Here is a 7,207-nt window from a genome sequence, read left to right as displayed (position 1 = left end):
AAATAATCCAAAACCACCAGAGATTTTATTATTACAAGGCTTCCAAAATAATATGCTTCCGCCCAATTTCAAGCATGGGAATAGTCTAAAATGTATATACAACGAGCGGCTATATCGTTTCTAAGCCTGTAGGATAAAGTTGTTATTGGCTAGAGTTGAATAAGTATTCTTTGTAATGTGGTTATAAAAAGTGTGTGATGAAATGTTTTTCGAAAAGGTTTCACAACCATTTTAATGTAAAGAATTTGTTTTCTTCTTTTTCAGGCAACAGCTGACGCAATACAACCCATATATTTAAATAATAAACAAATTTGCGACGATATTATTAGAAAGTGCTCGCCTTCACGCCGTTTGGAATCAAGAGAACTAGCAAGAATACTTATAAATCCGCATATCAGGGTAAAACTTACATTCATTTCTAATTGCTTAAGCACAGATACTAATACTTTCATAGAATATGTATCTGAAGCAGTGGCGGGCGAACTCACAGTATCACATATTGCGAAGTGTGTCTTGCAGCGCAGTCTTATTCCTTTGATTCGCTTTGCCGAACGTGCGCAGCGGCGTTGGCAGCGAAATACAACATACAGGGTGACAATAAATAACGGGGACAAGCATTTTTGCATATTTTTCTATAATTTTAGAAAAATTTAAAGAAACAACTTATGTATAATTACAATAGTACTAGGCATTACTAATTTGTGTTTAAAACGACGCAGCTCCTCTAGCGAAATAAGATCCCGTTCACGGCGCAGTGATTGCTTTAGGGAGTCCAAACTTTTGCGTGGCTTAGCACAAGCTCTGGTCTCCAAAATTGACCAAATGCTGTAATCCATGGGTACGGTGACCATCCGTCCTGTATTATACGGGACAGTCCTCTTTTATTACCCATTGTCCTGTTAATTTATTTATTTTATACGAGACGCTAAATGTTCTGTATTTCTTTTAATGTCCCGTATTTGGTATTTCGCCCACTTAAGAGCTCATTAAAATGGCATGTCTATGAACGAGTTTTAAGTGATGTTGGTATGTGATCGTAATTTTCTCCATAAACAGTTATTATTTTCTAATCTGAATGCCTGTGATTCGAATCGAGGATAACATACAGTGACTAAAATAAAAATTAGCACTCGACATTTTAGTAAGTTTTGGATATTTTCCTTAGTTTATTTAAAATTTATTATTTATGAAAGTAAAGCTCTTTTCCTAACAAAAATCATATAATATCAAATTACCAACTTTGTGCCAAAAAACTATAAAAATTAATTCTGCAATATCTCACTTACTCTGTACGAAAAAATACGCAACACCGTCAACAAAAATTGCCAAAAACTAATGGCAAGCCTTAGCGACTTAATATTGCGCTTTATTATACTAAAATTTAACGAATTTTTTAAACAAATTTTTCGGGGTAAAAATCTCGAGAAAATTATCCTACAAATTTTTGATTTTACTAAAAGGATGCTGTTTCAGGGCTAATACATCTAGGCTCATTGAAGGAGGCTTTCAGATCTGTAAGCTGTGGTGGAAAGAATTTGCAAAATTATTTTTGTCCCGTATTCGGCTCTCATAAATATGGTCACCGTATCCATGGGATAAGGATCTGGTGAGTACGGTGGCCATTCTGCAGCTGTGATAACGTTCGGAAAATTGTCCTTGCACCAGTCTTGAACTTCTGATGTCCTGTGAGCAGCAGCCGAGTCCTGTTGGAATGTCCATTCCTGTTCGCCAAAATGCTCTTGGGCCCAAGGAAGTACCACAGCCCCCAAAATGTTACGACGGAAAACTTCCCTGTTGATTTTAATTCCCTGATCCACAAAAATCAGAGGTGTTTTGCCGGATAAACAAATTCCAGCCCAAACCATCACAGATTTGAGATTTTAGCGGTGCTCGACGACTTGCTCAATGGTACACAGTTTCTCATCAGTGAAAAGAATTTTTCCCAGCGAGCATTTGCGGCACGACGCAAGAGTTGTCGACATCTTTCCAGCCGTACTTTTTTGTTTTCTTCCGTAAGCAACTGCGCTCTTGGGATTTTGTACGGCTTAATGTGAAGTTCCTTTTTCGCAATTTGACGAACAGTTTCACGACCAATACCAGTTTCGCGGGGAATTTTTCTCATTGAAAGCCTTGAATTTCGCTTTTTAATTATCTGGCGGATCCTTGGTGTATTGACAGTTCGTTTTCTTCCACGTCCCGGGCGATCACCTTCATGGCCAAGTTCATTGAACCACTGGATTGCTTTGGAAACAGTTTGGCGAGGAACGTTGAGCAACCGAACAATTTCACATTGTCGCATTTCTTGGCGATGCAGTTCCAAAATAGCACTTCTTTTGTTCGACATTTCAAAACTTTTAATTAGCTAGCGTAATGAATACTGATAACTAAATGACTGATAACTAGATTAAGTAGAGAATTCAACGTGATCTAAATTTTACAGTTATGTTGGTGCATTCACGAGTACGACCTCGTTGAAGTTTGTCGCCGTTATTCCTTGTCACCCTGTATTAACGCGTGACAATGGCAGACCTCCGAGTGTATTTCTGCCATGAAAAAACAGCCTCTTATAAAAATACAATCGCCGATAGGAGTCAGCGTAAAACTGTTAGTCCTTCCGTTTTCTGTGACAACACAAAGGCGTACGCCGCAAATTGGAGAAGAAGCTCGGCTAAACACTAACATATTGCGTAAGCGCCAATCTATTATTATTATCTGAATGTTATCTTAAACACATTGGCGCGTATTCATAGTCCAGCTACTAAGACGAAACTAATAAAGATGCAACTTAAATTTAAGTACCAACTTAAAATTCCCTTCTATTCATAGACGCATTTCAGACTTCTACTAAGTAGTTTTACCTTAGTTTTACGACATAGCAAAACGAGTGTGAAAATGTATCAATTTATCGAATGACATTTTTATTAAATAATGTCAAGTTTGATCATCCGTTTATGTAATTTTTACTTTCATTGCATGTTTACGCAAAAGAATAAGGTAAAATTTTCTTGCTAATTGTGTGAAATAGCCAGAACAACCGCAGTGATGTGAAGCATGCTGTGAAACATACAAACACGTATCTAAATGTTATGCACTAAAAGCATAGACAGACGGCACCGTTGATCCGGATTAACGCCGCAATTGATCTGATCAAAATTGTGCCTTGACAGACGGCAGTAATGCGGATTAACGAGTCGCGAGGTCGTAGGTTCGAATCTCACGGCCAGTAGAATATTCAGTTAATTTTTTTTATTGATTCTTTTATAACTTCTATATTTTTTTAGGTTGTTTTTAGTTAGTTTTTTTTACTTTTTAGTAACATTAAGCTCTAAAAATTTAAATTAACTAATAATAAAATAAAAAATGTGAAATAAAATAAAACAAAGAAAATAAAATTAAAAAACAATTAAATATATAAATCAAATAAAATTTAGAAAAATAAAAGAAATAATAAAAACAAAATTTTTTTGTGCAATCGCTCCAACCGAGGATCGAACCTGGGACCTACAGGCTTGTAGTACGCAGCTCTCACCACTCGGCTACCGCGGATGAAGGAATCGGTTGCTTTATTTGCTCAGTTAGCGTAGAACACACAGAAGCTGCAAAACTAGCATAGACATCCACCCTGTCGTCGGTAATGCAGTCACCGAAATAAGTTCTTATTCATTTTAAATTGGATTCCTATCCGGATCAACTGCAGTTAATTCCTGAGATAATTCCGAATTAACGAGTTGATCCGAATCAACGTTGCTGTCTGTTTATGCTGTCTGTTTATTTACTTTAAGAGAGTAAGCTTGAAATTGACTTATTATTTGAGAATTTATCTAAATCATTCCAATTATAAAATTGTGATGTAGCTTTATTCGAATTGTAAAACGGATTTAATTTCATCTTCCCATTCAAATGGATCGCTCTTTGTAAATTTCAATTGGAGATCATTCATTACACTGTGAGACAAATGGTAGGGGTCAGTGATCGGGAAGGGTTCAAACTACCGGGGAAAGTTATATCGGTAAAAAAGAAGTTATACGTGTCCCGGCGTTTCGCTGGGTCATGTCTAGGAATCGAGATATATCGATTTGAAGTTAGTAACTATCATATAGGGGAAATTGTCACCTTTGGTGGTCTTTTTTTTTGACATAACTCGAGAACCACTAGTCCGATTTTGCTCAAACAAATTTAAAAAAATTGAAAATTACAATTCCTTTAATCTGTTCATATAACGTTTTTCTATATAATCAACAGTTTTGCCGGTAAAAATAAATGTATGAATAATAATAAATAAGTTTTGCGTTCTTACGACTTAATTGCAGCTGCAGCCGAAACTAAATTTAAAGTTGGCACTTAGCCAGAAAAGTCGAAACTAAGGCGACTATGAATAGATTTAGTTATAACTTAGGATAGTTTCGACTTAGTTGTGAACTAAATATGACTATGAATATGCGCCATTGAAATCGATTGGGGTATTCACAACGGTGTTGTAAGTATCGTATTATTGTGTGTCGCAAACTTTAAACGCCTAAAAAATATATTAAGGGGGTTCGAAAAGTACCATCAAAGTCATATTATGTATTCTCGAAGTGTAAAAAAAAAAGTTGGTTGTGGTTTGAAGTTCTATAAACATTTATTTAAACTTTTAAAGTTTACGACATACCAGAATACGACATTTACGACACCGTTGTGAATCCCTCAAATATCGCCATAATTATACGACAACTTTATATCTTATAAATAGGCAAGCATGAATCAATTGGGAACAATGCTCTCCTAAGATTTCCGATAGGTGGTGCAGGGGTCGAGCTATGCTAAAATATCGCACTTATGGTCCGATTTTCGTCAAACACAGAATATATATTCGCTACATAAGGAGAAATGAACCCGTTAGGTGCCTTCAGAGTCGAGTTATGGCGATTTCAGTTCCATACAATATGTTCTCATAATAATAATAATATATTGGCGCTTACACATATGTTAGTGCTTGGCCGAGCTTCTCCTCCGATTTGTGGTGTGCGCCTTGATGTTGTCACACAAAGCGGAGGGACCTATAGTTTTACGCCGATTCCGAACGGCGATTATATTTTTATGAGAAGCTGTTTTTCATGGCAGAAATGGCACTCGGAGGTTTGCCACTGCCTGCCGAGGGACGACCGCTGTTAAGAAAAAACCTATATTTCTATATTTTTGCGATGTTGCTTTGACCAGGGTTTGAACCCAGGCATTGTGGAGTGGAAGCGGACACTGCTTACCAATAAATAAATAGGCAAGCAAGAATCAGTTGGGAGCAATTTTCTCCAATTTGAATGATTGTAGCTGGTTGGAAAGATGCTTAGTAGGACGAGTGCACAAAGTGTCAATTTTTTGAGCATGTTGCGCAGAGGTCGAGTCATGCTAGAAAATCCCATTTTTGTCCGATTTGCTTCAAAATAAGAACACATATTAGTAACATACTCGAGTTATTTCAAATTCACGTCCGTGAAATACATATGTATGTATGCTATCATACTGACGCATCCAAACCATACTATGCTAAGTTTGAAAATTGAGTTTTTCAGGAGGAGCTTTCAAAGTTTACATTCGATACCTCGTAAATGGTCATGATTCAATAATAAAAGGTTCGCTCAGAAAACGGACCTCTTGACAAAATCGGCTCCCTTAGCAAGGCACTGTATGTGGGTTCGTGTGTGTGTGCAAAGCTTTTGTAAGGGAGTTAAGGGAGTGTTAAAACTCGAATGTCACTATTGAGCAAACCTTTAATTATTGGATCATGGTAAATGGTATGAGGATAGAGCTTTGAGTCTTTCTCTCTTTGTATCAGAATTTTATTAGCATTTGAGAATTTATAATAACTAGTGTTCGCCCAGCGCTTGAAATTCAACCGCTAAAATTAAGGATAGTTTATGTGAGTTGAGTTGAGCTGAAATAAAATTTGTTGGAATGGGTTAAGTGGAGGGGAGTTTAGCTTAGTACTTAGCATAACATAACATAGAATAGCATTAGATTCAATAGCATAACATATGTAGCATAACACATCACAATATAACATCGCACATTCTTCAGTTGTATTTCTTTTTTATCCCTATCACTTTCTTCCTCTCTATCTTTGTCTCTATCGCTTTTAATGTTTATGTTTATGTTTATGTTTATCTACACCTTCATGTTCATATTAATGTTCATGTTAATGTTCATGTTCATGTTCATGTTCATGTTCATGTTCATGTTCATGTTCATGTTCATGTTAATGTTCATGTTCATGTTCATGTTCATGTTCATGTTCATATTCATATACATATTCATATTCATATTCATATTCGTATTCATATTCATATTCATCTTCATCTTCATCATCTTCATCTTCATCATCTTTAGGTTTGTTTACTTTTATTTTAATTTCTGTATTTATCCCTTTCTTCTTCTCCATACTCAAAATTATCTTCATCCTTGTTTGAGGCTAATCTATTCATGTACATACATACATACATCTTATTCCTAAACTGCTGCTTAGCACGTTTCATTAATTCACTATCACTATTAAAGCATACATTTAGGAGGCATTTCCGCCCCAACCATGTACATGTATGGCATTGGTATTGGTGAGACTTTTGAATTGATTTTTTCGCTCTATTTTAAACTAATTTGAAATTTTAAAAATTGCCTGCACATCAGCATCAAAATACCTTTCTAATGATATATAATTGTTTATACCTTAGAAGTACAGTTTAGCCGTAAAAGGGGTGTAAAGGAAACATGATTGCCTATTTATATAATTGATTATAGAAGGTCATAGGGAAAAATGACTTAAATTACTTTAGAACGAAAAAAAAATTTAAGTAATCGTCCATGTCTGCTTAGCATATTTTTGATGGAAATGTTTTGCTTCGTTGGTTCTCTAAGTATACATAACATTTTCCGGTTTGAAAAATATGCAAAGACAGATTTAGATTAAAATATCTCATTATTCAATTCAATTAAATTTTCTTACTGCTTAAAAGAGCCTAGGGCTTTACTACGTTTATATAAAAATTTACAACTTAAAGTGTTTTATAATAAATGCGGCATTCGAATAGGAAATGTTGCGAACACTCTAATTCTAATTAGGTTGCATATAGTAAAATAATTATTTTGATCAAATCTATAAATCGTTAATCCGTTGATAGTCGGAGCTATGCAAAAACTCCGGAAATGTGGAATTGGCTTTTTGTAAATAGGTAGC

At 35.4% G+C, this 7,207-nt stretch overlaps 1 long non-coding RNA gene across 2 annotated transcripts; it reads left to right on the top strand.

Annotated features, from left to right (window-relative positions):
• Positions 1-249: 249 nt before the first annotated feature.
• On the top strand, positions 250-2,809 carry LOC118755582. 2 transcript variants are annotated; one of them, XR_004995028.1, is made up of 3 exons: positions 250-399; positions 455-591; positions 2,441-2,582. It is a non-coding gene; the product is annotated as an uncharacterized LOC118755582 (long non-coding RNA). The 2 variants fall into 2 exon arrangements; XR_004995027.1 differs by lacking the exons at positions 455-591; positions 2,441-2,582 and adding an exon at positions 2,589-2,809.
• The last annotated feature ends 4,398 nt before the right edge of the window (positions 2,810-7,207 follow it).

Source organism: Rhagoletis pomonella, unplaced genomic scaffold (genome assembly GCF_013731165.1).
Source record: "Rhagoletis pomonella isolate Grant_MI unplaced genomic scaffold, Rhpom_1.0 Rhpom_scaffold_06704, whole genome shotgun sequence".
In the NCBI taxonomy this organism is placed as follows: domain Eukaryota; kingdom Metazoa; phylum Arthropoda; class Insecta; order Diptera; family Tephritidae; genus Rhagoletis; species Rhagoletis pomonella.
The sequence above is the reverse complement of the archived record's forward strand: the minus strand, read 5'-3'. Positions and strand labels throughout refer to the sequence as shown.